General features: G+C 40.5%; 1 protein-coding gene across 2 annotated transcripts in view; it reads left to right on the top strand.

Moving 5' to 3' along the window:
- Positions 1-12,772, top strand: part of MYOCD (myocardin) — a 91,778-nt gene that overhangs the window by 39,671 nt on the left and 39,335 nt on the right. The gene's annotated exons all lie outside the window — the stretch shown is intronic.

Below are 12,772 nucleotides of genomic sequence, written 5' to 3'. Positions count from 1 at the left end.
GGAAGAGGGTGAAAAAGATTATTCCTCCCCCACATGATCACTGCTTCTCTACTTCCTTTGTATGCTCCTGGGGCCTATCTGAACTAAAAATGTAGTAGTATTAGACCAGTTTAAATGTCAAGGCCACCTGGGAATTGTAGTTTGAGGAGCGTGCTGAGAAATCTTTGTTAGAGTTCTTACAGAACTACAGTTTCCAGGGTTCCCTGTGGAGAGGGAATTAATTAAATGTATTTAAGGTTGAAATACTAAACACACTTACGGATAAAACAGGACTTAATTGTGAATGAACATGGATAGGATCATCATCTCTTTTAGTGATCCAGAAAAATTTAGCCATTTCAGGGATTGAGAAAATAAGGCACTCTTCTGCCTTCATGACATTTGCAGACACCGCCACTGTGTGTGTGAGTAGCTGAAAGATTAATTGTCTCTAATCACATTTATATTTATATTAATTATATTATTATGTTATGTTATGTTATGTTATGTTATGTTATGTTATGTTATGATGTTATGTATTTATATCCCATCTTTCTTCCAAGCTGGGATTCAAGGCAACTTGCATTTTAAAAACAAAGTACAGTGGTACCTCGGGTTAAGTACTTAATTTGTTCCGGAGGTCTGTACTTAACCTGAAACTGTTCTTAACCTGAAGCACCACTTTAGCTAATGGGGCCTCCTGCTGCCGCTGCGCCGCCAGAGCACGATTTCTGTTCTCATCCTGAAGCAAAGTTCTTAACCTGAAGCACTACTTCTGGGTTGGAGGAGTCTGTAACCTGAAGCGTATGTAACCTGAAGCGTATGTAACCCGAGGTACCACTGTAGTTAAAGGAAACAATAGTTGAAATACCATAAAACATATTGAGAACCAGCATTAAAGTACTAATTGCTCTTGACATCAGCCAGTGGTCAGCACTGTCTTCACCTAGTTTCCATGGTGGGACTCTACCTTGATTTAAAGAGAGCAGATCTTCCACGGTTGCACATGTCCTGGTAACATCTAGACTGGATAATGTACTCTGTGTGCATGGAAAATGTCAACTTGTTCAGAATGCAGCTGCTTGGGTGCTTGTTGGAGCTAAACACTTGTAATACACAACCTCTATAGTATGCCAGTTGTGATGGCTATGATTTCATCTCCAGGTCCAATTTAAAGTGTTGGTATTGACATCTAAAGCTATAAATAGTTAGTGACCAGGCTATTTGAAGGATTGCCTGCAGCCATATGAACTTGCCTAGTCTTTAAGATCAGCTCCAGAGTCCTGCTTGAGAGTCCACCATCAGTGCTCATCATATTGGCAGGCACTAGTGACAGGACCTTTTTGGTGGTGGCTCCATGTCTGTGGGACATCCTCTCAAGGAGTTCACATATGACTGCATTTTAATTAGGTGTTTTTCTCCTTCATTTTTATTAGTTTTTAAACAGACTTTGAAACTTTTAAATCTTAATCTTCTTTTTATTAAGAGTACTGTGACTATATACAGGTTTTGCTGCTGCTGGTGTTAGTTTAGTATTTATTTATTTGTATGTATATGCCCTGAAAAGTGGCATGTAAATACTGCAAATGAACAAGGATATGCACTATCACCAACCATTATTTAAGTATTCATGCCTTCCACCAGTGCACATATGCTGATATCTCACACAAGTACTGTACTTTGACTTGGTGGCTAATGTGTAAATGTATCTGGGTTTTTTAAAACTTTTACAACAGAAAGCAAAGGAGTGGAAGTCTGTCCCAGATTGGAACAGCAACAGGGGACGGTTTTAGAAACCCCTTTCTCTCATCATGCTATTGTCCTGTCAAAAATCTACCCCAAGCTGCTATTTACCCTGATTTAAAAAACAAAAGGGCTTGCCCCTGCCTCCCCCCCTATTTTCCTTCATTGTACAACAATTGCTTTGATGCTCCATGGCTTGACACGCTTCTGGGCAAGGAAAAAGCAGTAGACATCAATGTTTCTCTAAGACTCTGTATACATTAAAATGCTTCTAGGTTGTTCTTTTCCCCAATTCAGATCAAAGAAACGCACTGGATGCAGAATAAACAGTAGTATGTACACAGCCTTCTTTGCCGTTGGGGTGGGGGATAGTTCTCAATGTGTGTGTGTGTGTGTGTGTGCACATGCACTGGCATAGCATTTTCCGTGCTGCTTTCTATGCCAGCCTCTGGCTACTGCCCCTCCTGTGAACCTAATCTTCTGTAGTCTTGTTTGGCTTTCTACTCTGGCTTCAGCTCTAAGCCAGGTTCTTGATGATTCACCAACAGAATTGTGCCCAATGGACCACTTCCAAAAACTAAACATTTCCTCTCTTTTCTACCTCTGTATGTCTTCATGCGGGGGGGGGGGGGAGAGACACTTCACGGTTGTTGTTTTTAAAGAAACAAAGTCTACAATAGGATATAGTTTTTTTAAGAGACTTGCAGGAAGCTTTCAAATATCTCTATAGTTTAGGATAATGAAATTACATGCACTGCATGGAAAGCCATCCAATAGTTTCTCCAGTCCTCTCTCTCTCCTCCCTCTCAAAACTCACTCTTTGTTCTTTGTTTTTGTTTTTATTTAATATTTTATTTTCTGTTATCTACTTCCTCAGTTGTGGAACAAAACAAAGAAGTTGCCTTCAGGAATCACCTATTCAGCACATTCTACAACTTTGAAAATCATTAGTATTCACTGTCAAATTTTCTGTTGGAGCTAACTAAAATTATTTAGCTGTTCAGATATGGTACAACAGATTATTGAAGCACAGGTTGATTCCAAAGGATAATTCTTTGAATAGTCATCATATAAGTAAAATGTATGGTCACTTAAGCTGCACAAAATTTCTCAGTTCCACAAGCACCCCTCTTGTTTACTGTATCGGCTTCTCTCGCTGTGAAAGTCCCCCCAAGAGGCCTTGTTAAGAATTATCCTCTTGCTAGTGGTTTGCTGTATGAAAGCTTGAAAGTGTGATGTCATCTAAGTTTTCATGATGTCATCAAAGTTTTGGAATTCACTTGTTGGCAAAGGAGCTTAGCAGGTAGTACAAATTGAATAGTTCCTTTATGTAATACAATTAACTCCCTTGCTGGATTAGTCCAAGGGCTGTCTTCTCTAGTAGTGTGTTTCTAGCAATGGCCAGCCAGATGGTGATGGGGAGGGAAGATGGATGGATGGATTTGTTTGTTTGTTTGTTTGTTTGTTGAATTTATATACCGCCCTATACCCACAGGTCTCTATTAAATTTGTATGGGGGTGGTGGAAATTCCTTGCTATGTACAACTAGGCACATGTGATCCAAGGAGTTATATGTGCCTGCTGCCTAGGTATGTTCACCTCTATTTCTTTGACCCTTCCTGCTGTCCCACAAGCTGGTTTTGAAACTCCCTTCAGTTTCAGAAGCAATTTGCCACACAATGTGGTGAGCTGCAGTTGAACAAACACAAATCCCAATCACCCTACACTTCTTTGGATCCAGGCCATGAGCATATTCAAGGCATGGGAATGCACTCCTAAGAAAACTAGGGAAAAGCGATATGTGCAGGGAATATTACAGAGTATAAAAGTCTCATACAAGAATACGTGATTAGAAGCCTTACCTTTTAAAAATTAGATTTAAAACAAAACAGCCTCATTAATGACACCTTCACCTCTTTGGAGGAAAGGTGGGATATAAATGTCATAAATATATAACACCTATTGGATTATCTGGGTAACTGGGAACTTTGTTTTCCTGGGTAGGAATACATACATACAAACATACCATTGTTACATAAATTGTAACATACATACCTTGTTACATACATGCATACCATGGTTACAAATGTAGAATCTATGCCCATGTTAAGCTGAATGTGTTGAGGTAAGGAAAAAAGAAGACATGGATGCTCATGCTGCCCAACCTTCCCCACATTCAATGGGTCGTATCCAGTTGTCTCTCATGTTGATGGAACGCTTGCATTTTGGCAATTTCTGCTCCACATGTAGTCCTTGCACACTCCCTAATCTGCTGTGGAGAACTGAGTAGTCACCGACAACTCAGGCATGGTAAAACTTAACTCAAGCCCTTATTCTAAGAGGTTTCATCAAGCACCTTGCACTGTCAGTTCAAGAGACACCATTGGAGATACAACCCAACATAACATGAAAATTGTGCTGGAAAGGGCCAAGCCAACATGGTGCCCTCCAGATATTGTGGACTACAATTCCCATCAGTCCAAGGCAGCATGACCAATGGTTAGGGAAGTTGTCTGGAAAGCATGGTATTGGTCATCCCTGCCTTACAGGGATATAGGGACATATACTTGCTGCAGAGTACATTCTAGCTAACAGAAGCAGTATTCAAACTAAATCTTGAAATGAATTTGCCAACTGTGGAAGCTGAATCTTTTGGAGAATGTTGCATTTGAGCCATTGAACATTAGCATTTTCAACAGTTGAAACTTAGCAGAAGTATGGGATTTTGACTTCCTGTTTGCCTTCATACCTGCCTCCGCATGATTACATTGTGTGTGCATAGAGGTAAGAGCTCCTAACGAAGAAAGAACAAAGTTGAAAGTGTCTGTAGAAGCTTAGCCTGGAATAATTTTTCCTTCTCTAAATGCAGAGTCAGGACAGAAAGATAAACCCAAGTAAAGCTCCCGTTGATTTCAAACCTGAATGGCCAAGAATGTGGTGAATGACTTCCCCTGGGTTATCTCAGGTTTCTGGTGTTGACAGTAGCCATAGTTTCTTGCTATCGCTAGAAATGGTGCCCGGAATCTCTTGGCAGTAGGAAGGGTGTTTGGTGCAAAGATCAATGCTGGTAACCTTTCTAATTTTGATGGGAATGCTAGATACTTGATCCCATTTTACTGCTGAAAGAGCAAGCGGTTCACCAACTTTGCTCTGTAAATTGGGATAGAGAAAGTGTGGGAGGGACGCTGGACAAGCAGCCACCATGTACTCTGCTGGGAAAACGAGAGCCTTGGAAGCCTTATCTTTTAAACAATAAACATCAAAAATCTGTGCAGTAGATGAGAAGCAGATATGGGTGTGGGAAAAGAATTCCCCCGGAGACCTAATTTATTGGGCAATCTCCATTGAAGTGAGGAGCAAAGATTCTGAGAGGAACAGGAGGCTGAGATGCTTTTTGAGCAAGCAAAGCTGCAAGGTTATAAACCATGTTTTCAACTTGACTTTTATGGAGATCCGTGATATCCCAGGGAACTAGTGACTTCAGCATTTGTCCATGGGGAGCATGGGAAAGATGCATACAGATTAGCTTTGCAATCAGTGTGTCAATTTGCCTGATAATTCTGCTTCCATCATCCGTTGCTCTTGCATGCAGAATTTGCCTTAACCGAGCCTTCCGATACTGTATTAATTTTGAGTGGTGTTTGAATTTTGATGGGCAAATTGAGGACTCTTTCCCCTGCCCACTGTACTTTGCTCCTATGTGGAAAAAACAGAAGGGGGTCTCTCTTAGAGGTTTTGTTTCATTTTGCACAGTCATCAAATGCATTTCAGCATTGTAACAGAAGCACAGGATTCCTCCAGCTATAAGAATAAATATACCCTGTCTAGTGGACAGATTGGAAGGAGTGTTGAATGTCCCAAGATATAAAGCTATTATAAGAGAAGCAAAACACTCAAAAAACAAAGAAAAAACACTTTCATTGAAGTGAAGCAGAGGAGCTTTTTCAACACAGCAGGAGAATCCTGCTAGGTAGACTAACTTGGTGACTCAGGGTTCTGACAGATAAAGAAAACAAGTTTGAGATGGCAAGCATCCTCTTTAAAAAGTATGGCTTTGTCTGTCTCATGTAGGCAGAATACCCCTTTTAAGCAAATAGCCACCACAGCACATGCGTGCATCATCATAAAACAAAGAAAGTATGCTTCTTGCCTCAGAACTGTTATTTTTGCCCACGTGCACATTTATGGATTAAATATGAATGAATTTAATTTATCATCTGAAAATTCTATGATTAAATGTTATTCAATTAGGTAACAGTTCTACTCTGTATATTTATGACAAACTGTTTAGGGCAAGGGCAGCCATCATGGTGTTGTTGGATGGCAACTCCCACCATCCCTGACCAATGGCCATGCTGGCTGAGGCTGATAGAAATTGTGGTTCACCAACATCAGGAGGCCATTATGTTTGTTAGCCTTGGTTTTAAGGGCTCAAGGGTTGGTAATCAGAGCAGCATTTTGACCTAAATATCCTTGAAAAAGCTTCTTCTGTCCAAACAGAAACATAGTAGTGGAAAAGTCAGCTTTAGTGTTTGTTCTAGGGAAGAAGAGAAAATTATGATGTGGGACAAAATTGTATCAAGAAAACTGGACAATAAAAGGTCACGATACTGTATATATCCCCAGAAAGCTCCTGTTGATTACCGTCTCAATACTCACGAAAACATGTATCTCCCACTTTGGCTAGCAGTGAGAGAAATCATTTGCCGGCTAGATTTGGGCATTGAATCCCAGAGGGTGTGAGATCCTTAATCTATGCCCCCTTCTTCAGGAAACATGCCAGACTATTATGACCACAAAGCCGCAGTGAGATAATGCATCTTATCTGCCTGAGCAAATTTTAATGTGGTCCCTCTTGATTAGTGTTTAGAAACCAAGCAAACAATTGATTTAAAATAATTGGTAAATTATGATTAAATAAAAATGTTTATACCAAGGAGTTTGTCATTGATATGATAAAATAAATATTTGCAGAAGGAACTTTTCCTTGGCCCAGAGCCTGGTCCATGAGCTTTGTGAGATTGACCGTGGTCTCATTTTAATAAAGACCAGAAGGCTTTCCAAGAAAATATAGTGCCTCCTTCCATTTAGTCAACCAACGTATATCAAGACCTTTGTCCATTTCCCTAATATACAATGGCATGGGTCGTCCTTTGGGTCATTCTGGTAATGCCTGTCATTTATCCTTCAAAATTGGCTGAAACTATATTACAAGTTAATAAAAGAAGACAGTTTAGTGTTTGGGTCTGGTATAAACACAAACTGAAACACTGAATACCACTCAAGCATTACTTCCAGAAGGCAGACATGGGATATGAGAGGGACTTGTGAGCTCACCATAAGCATATATAAGTTTTACACCTGTTTCACTATTAGGGTAGCTACCTCCACCCCCAAAATAAAGCTTAGTTCTTAAAGTTGTTCTGAGAATTTTCTTAAGATAATGATTCATAGCTACACTTCCCAGGGTTCCCTGGGGGAAGGAATGACTATAAACCAGTTTAAGTCTATGGTGTAGACATGCCCCACGTTTAGGTTTCATTTACTCTGGGCCTGCCTTTCAGTTGCGTATCCACATGCAGAACCATCTAGCTGCTCACTGTGGCTTGTTTTGGCTGACCATCTCTGTAGCAACCACCTCTCTCTTTCTGTTAGGCATATTGCTCCCCCAGCACCCTTCCCATGCTTCTACCACATATAAAGTACAGTACATATGAGGAGGTTTAACCAGCTGTGGACCCTTTTGCATAGAGATGACTTGGCCTCTTTGCTCCACGTTTTGGTAACCTCCACATCAAACTATTGCAGTGCATCCTATGTAGGACTGCTGTTGAAAACACTTTAGAAGCCTCAACGGTACAGAATGCAGCAGCCAGGTAATGACTGCAAGAACACACATAACACCTGTTCTGAAGCAGCTGCACATCTTTGTTTAACTACAGTGGTACCTTGGGTTACATACGCTTCAGGTTACAGACTCTGCTAACCCAGAAATAGCACCTCAGGTTAAGAACTTTGCTTCAGGATGAGAACAGAAATCGTGCTCCGGCGGTGTGGCAGCAGCAGGAGGCCCCATTAGCTAAAGTGGTGCTTCAGGTTAAGAACAGTTTCAGGTTAAGAACGGGCCTCCGGAACGAATTAAGTACTTAACCCAAGGTACCACTGTATTTTGATTGGGAGGTTGCTTTGCTCTTGCACAATGCATAATACTGTGGACCAAACTGAAGCTGGATATTTTACTCCTGCTGGTTCTCCAAGGAGCTCAGCATGACACATACTGTGTTATCATTTTTATCCTCACAATAACCCTGTCTGGTAGGTTAGGTTGAGAGACAGTGACTGGCCCTTGATTGCCTAGTAAGCTTCATACCTCAGTGAAGATTTGAAACCAGGTCTCCCTTATCTGAGTCAAACATTCTATCTACTACACACTTTGCTGGCTTGTAAACTGAGTCATAACATTCACCAGGTTGTGTGTGGTTTGTTTTTTAATAGACTGAATGTATCCCCATGCCTATTTTTGCCAGTTCAGCATTTCAGCAGCAAAATGACCACCCCATATGGGAATTAGATTTGATCAATTCATCAACCCATCTTTTTTCCCCAGATACGTTTCATAGTCATTAATGAGATTTTGCTGCCTTGAAAATGGTTAGCTTACATTCTCTTGGGTTGCTGTGCCTGTTTCACAGATTACTTCATTACTTGATTGCACAATGCTTTTAAGCAACAGAAGATCATTGTTTGTGTTGTGTGTTTAGACTCACTGCTGTCTAGTCAATAAAATGTTGGGTATCCTTCATTTTAAATGTTACCTGAGCTGTGGACTTGCTGGACGTTTGTAGGCAAGGCATTGTGTCTCAGGCTGTATTTCTTGTCTGTAAAATGGGGGTAATGGTAACTGACCTTTACAGGATTGCTCTGAATATGATTGAGATAAGGAAGCAAATTTGCCACAGTAATTCTCTGCTGCTCATCTCAGTTTAACACTTTCATACTTGACAGTAACTTATACAGAAGAGGTGTGTGTCTCAGTTTACAGAAATCTAGGACTGTCATTTATATAGTGGCTTCTGAATATGTGGATGCTCTTGACTGAGACTACTGATGGATCTACACATAACATTCGTGCTGTTCTTATAGACCTCCCCTTTGTCTGCTGTGTGACGCTCAGGAAGTGCAGGTATGCTTAAGATCAGGGTAGGAAAATGCAGTAGTGTCAGGATGACAGCATGCTTCAGTGTGTCAATTCTGGTGCCCCAAAATCCAGCACCATAGGCAGAATCCCAGACCTTCTCCACCAATGCCCACCATAGAAGTAATTATTGCAAGAGTTGTATAACCACTGCTACACAGAGGGCACTAGAGAAAGGAGGCACACTCAGGCCAGCATTTGAACTATCCTCCTGCCTGCCTGCTAGCTTCTCTTGTATCATCAGTGTGTGTCCCAGGGAGTTCTCATGAGGACATTTCAGATGAGCCCACCAGCGTTATATTGGCCTGGAGATTAGAGAGAACACACAGTGATCTTCAAGAGGGATGGAATCTATAGTAGCAAAGCCAGCCAGCCCCACCCTGCACTCAGTGCACATTTTGCATCCCTCCCTCAATAAACACAACAGATTGCCATATTTTCTCTCTTTTTTACAATTAAATATTTACGCTAGGCAGAAAACATTTTGCATGGACTTTTTAAACAGCCATGTCATCTTGCTCTTTTCATTCTCTAATCTTTCAGTTCTGAATCAGAAGTGAAGATTTTTAGCCTATTTACTAAGAAGTAAATATTATGATGAAAACATCAGACAGCTTAGCAGTGACTTTAGGAAAGTGGAGAAAGCATTTTCTGGTAGTGCTGTCAATTGCAAAACATTCCATAGGCTACCAATGGAGGGAGTGATCTTGTTCTGGAATTCCTAATTTTCTTAGACTCTTAAGAGTTGGAATAAATACAAATCATTTCATCCGAGGGCCAGGTCTGACATTACCTTAGCAGTGAGAGTGATGCTGCATCGTGGAGGGAGTGATCTTGTTCTGGAATTCCTTATTTTCTTAGACTCTTAAGAGTTGGAATAAATACAAATCATTTCATCCGAGGGCCAGGTCTGACATTACCTTAGCAGTGAGAGTGATGCTGCATCGTATAGCTATTACACAGGATCTAGTAGCATTAGAGGATCCAGATCATAGGGGCAGCACCCATAGACTTGAAACTTCTCCCAGTATTGCCACTGCCCCATCTCCTGATACTGAGGCCACTGCACATGTGCAGGCCTAAATCTTTTAGCAAAGCAGCACAGGAATAGCATACATAGCTGCAGTTTGCCTTCCACACTTCTTAAGGTAGCATAAGAAGGACACTGTTGGTGCCTTAAGACAGGATCATTTTCAATCAGTCATAAAGTGCAGGACTCTGAGTTTGATCTCACAAAATGTTGTTGCATGGAACATATTTCAGCTGTGCTGTGCTCCACAACACAAGGTTTCCCATCCCTCCATAATGGTTAGTAAGCATTATTGGCCACTGTGCATGCTCAGTCCTCATTCAGCTATTTTGCACCACCACGCTCCAGGTTTCCCAAAACACTGCCCAATTCTCTCTCTCTCTCTCTCTCTCTCTCTTTCTTTCTTTCTTTCTTTATTTCATACCACTGCAGATTTTGGGAATTCTCTGAGTCTGCTGACAAATGACTAGTGTGTGGATAATGCTGTTTTGGCTACATAAGCACAGATGTTTGCCTCTGAAAATCAAAGACAGGGAATTGGTAGCCTTGAACCCGTTGTTGCTTAGGAATTATGAGAAACTTGTTGATGGAGTACTGAAATTAGTGGTGCCATTTTGGCTCAGTCTTACATGAATGAATGAAGCAAGCTTATTCAGTTGGCTGCCTGTAGTAATTGTGGGCGTCTTCGTAAAGGAATACAGTGGTACCTCGAGTTAAGAGTTAACTTAAGAGTTAATTCATTCTGGAGATCCATTCTTAACCTGAAACTGTTCTTAACTTGAGGTACCACTTTAGCTAATGGGGCCTGCCGCGCCGCCATGGTGCAATTTCTGTTCTCATCCTGAAGCAAAGTTCTTAACCCGAGGTACTATTTCTGGGTTAGCAGAGTAACCTGAAGCGTCTGTAACCTGAGGTACCACTGTACAAAATTCATTTGGGACAAGCGGTTACTGTACCAGCCACTGCATGTGTCACTGATGCAAGTGTGCTTCTTGGCACTGTGCTTGAATCCATTGTGGAAGGTTGATGTAGAAGTCCTTCTGCATAAAGGGCCTGTGACACACTGCCTTCTGAAACATTATGGAACCCCACTATCTGTTAGAAACAGAGCTGAAGTTTCTCAGCCTCACTCACCTTACAGAGTGTTTGTTGTGGGGGAGGAAGGCAAAGGAGAATGTTAGCTGCTTTGGGACTCCTTCGGGTAGTGATAAAGCGGGATATCAAATTCAAACTCTTTTTCTTCTTCTTCTTCTGAGCGCTTCTGCAAGAATTCAGCCCAAGATGTATATTGTGAGGTAATAAATTATGGGGAGTCAGAGAAACCAGCTTAAAAAGTTTTTAAAACAGAAATGTGTTAAAACAACAACAAACTCCTTATAAAGCCTGGTGAAAGTCTTTCTGAGTACATGAAACATAAAAGAGAGCGTTTCTTGTTGAATTCTAGTGCCTGGTGTCCAGCTACTTTCATAGACAGGTTTATTGTACTCAAACATTAAAGTATTTTTGTTAATGTCCTAATACATTAATACTTTTACTATGCCAATAGTTGGTGAAATAGTTGATGAAATAAACCAAATATGTTTTGACCCAACAATTTTAGCTTAAAATGGGATCAGTCTGTTGACTCATGGAAAGCTGGAATCAAAATGCTGGGTTTGTTTGTTTGTTTGTTTATCTTTAAACCCTTAATACTAATAAAGAGTCACTGTATGGTTTTCCCCTCTTGATCAAGCTGTTACTCCTTATGAGGGCTTTTGGGGGGGCCAGACATGGCTTTGTAATTGTGTTGATTGTACTTTTAAACCAGTCTTGTATTAATAGCTTTGTTTTAAGTTGATTTCTTAACTACCTTGGATCCCCCCCCCTTTTAAAGCAGAATGTAAGTTTTAAATAAAAAATAATGACTATCCGAAAAGACACTTGCTATAGTGTTATCCACTATCCTATATTTTTATTTTCTTCTTTTCTTTACATATGATACTTTGTCTTTCTTCAATCTCATTTTAATAAGATCAAGCAGCTACTGAGAAAAGAACTTTTGTTCTGAAGAGTCTGATACTTAAGGTAAATGTTATTGACATCACCAGGGGAAAATCCAAGTCAGACAATTCATTACTGGAGGAAGTCTTAAATTATAACGTGTGAACAGAGAAAAGCCTCATTGCGAAGGAATATGTGGCTTTGTGGTCTCTTTTGAGTTCTGTGAATCCATATTTAAACCTTAGAGATACATGAACTGCTAAGCCAAATTGCCGCCCTTTGAGAGTCACTTAATACATGTGTGTATGTCATTTATTCATAAATCTCTTGATTATTCCACACTTGATGGCTCACAGCCAGAGCCCTTTTCAAATGTTTTACAGTGTGTTAAATGAAATTGAATCAGAGGGGCAACTCTTTGGTGAAAGTCCCCACCCCAAATCCATGTGGATCCAGTGTAAGATCTGAATATATTCTCATCTGTACAGTTTCCTTGGGCACCTGAGTGTGGAAAGACAGGGTGTACACTAACTTTGTTGTTGTTAAAAACTTCAAATGCAAAGACCTCTCACTGTGTGTTCAACAAGGCTGCTTTTCCAGGGTTCCCAACCATGCAGAGAGAGTTCTCCGAGCACAACATTATATAATCAGGACCATTTTTAGACATTACAAATATTGTGATGATACACATCCCACCATGTGCATTAATTATACCTCAAAAGGGCTCAAATATCTGAACAGACTTTACTGAAAAGCATGAATAAGAATAATTAACTAAAATGATCATTGTGCTGTTTTTAAATCAGCCCCTGAGTGATGTGGAATATTGTTTTGAAGGTATTTTT

This window comes from Podarcis raffonei, chromosome 2 (assembly GCF_027172205.1).
Source record: "Podarcis raffonei isolate rPodRaf1 chromosome 2, rPodRaf1.pri, whole genome shotgun sequence".
Lineage (NCBI taxonomy): Eukaryota > Metazoa > Chordata > Lepidosauria > Squamata > Lacertidae > Podarcis > Podarcis raffonei.
This window is presented reverse-complemented; position numbering and strand designations above follow the sequence as displayed.